Source organism: Octopus sinensis, linkage group LG5 (genome assembly GCF_006345805.1).
Source record: "Octopus sinensis linkage group LG5, ASM634580v1, whole genome shotgun sequence".
In the NCBI taxonomy this organism is placed as follows: Eukaryota; Metazoa; Mollusca; class Cephalopoda; order Octopoda; family Octopodidae; genus Octopus; species Octopus sinensis.
Genome location: NC_043001.1, coordinates 121,394,041 through 121,395,248, shown reverse-complemented (window position 1 = coordinate 121,395,248; position 1,208 = coordinate 121,394,041). Strand labels below are relative to the sequence as shown.

General features: G+C 26.7%; 1 protein-coding gene across 1 annotated transcript in view; it reads left to right on the top strand.

The window, feature by feature from the left end:
* The first annotated feature begins 901 nt into the window (after positions 1–901).
* Positions 902–1,208, top strand: part of LOC115211804 (leucine-rich repeat and immunoglobulin-like domain-containing nogo receptor-interacting protein 1) — a 69,260-nt gene continuing 68,953 nt past the window's right edge. Inside the window, exon 1 of the mRNA XM_036503032.1 lies at positions 902–961. The gene's annotated coding sequence lies outside the window, so the exon portion shown is untranslated. The remainder of the gene's footprint in view (positions 962–1,208) is intronic.

The following is a 1,208-nucleotide window of genomic DNA, read 5'->3' as shown; positions in this document are numbered from 1 at the left end:
TATAGAGTGTGAAGTCCTCCAAGAAAGAGGGAAGGAGCGGAGAGGAGAGAAGGAGAGAGAGAGGGGGAGGAATTACATGGGAAAGATGCATTCTAAACAAAGAATGTAAATATTAGTAACTCGAACTGAAGGAAAAGCATTTTATATGCATTTCATTTTAACAAATCACTCTTGAATATTTTCAGCCTCCATAACCAAAGATATGTACCTCTTTTAAAGAAAATAAAATATATACATTGAAAGATATAAACCCGTGTGGACTATTTGTAACAAAATATTTAGCATCTACAAACAACAGAAACACTTCTTAATATAATCAATCTGACGCTATCAACAAGATTCTTCTTTCTTATTTTTGCCGTTGACATTGTCGTCATCGTCAACCTCATCATCATCATCATAATCATTATCAATTAATTAAGGTGGCCGGCTGACAGAATACATACATGTAAACATATATGTAGGTATGTATATATATGCATGTAGTATATATACATATATATAATATATATATATATTATATATATATATATATATATATATATATATATATAATATATATATATATTATATATATATATGCATATTTATAATATCCTATCTAATCTATCTATATTAATATATATAAATGTATATATATGTATACATATATATATATATATAAATCTCTCTCTCTCTATATATATAGTGTCTATATATATATATATATATATATATATATATAATATATATATATATATATATATATATATATATATATAAATAAATATATATGTATAATAGACCACATACAGACACACATATACATGAGGAGGTCGTGCCTACTACATCCTGTTTTCATTAGAAGTTTCCTTTAACTGTTGGTAGTGTCACATTTCATCGTCGTTTGAACAAAGCGGACGCTGAATTTTCTGAGAGAGAAAGACTTCAACCCGAATCAGAACATAATCTTCGAATTGGAACTAATTTTCTTTTCATATATATTTGTTTAACACTCAGCTTACTAACACATTTCCAGCGTTAAATATTCATTACAACTATTCCAAACGTAAATATAATTAAAATGCTAGAAATGTTCATCTAATGATACAATATTTTAGGTAGTTAACCTGGATTTCTAATACTCGAGTGTATTTTAAAAAATTGTTTTTTGATAACTTCTTTTTTTCAAAGCTTAGTCAGTGAGAATTTCACCATCCACGCATTTC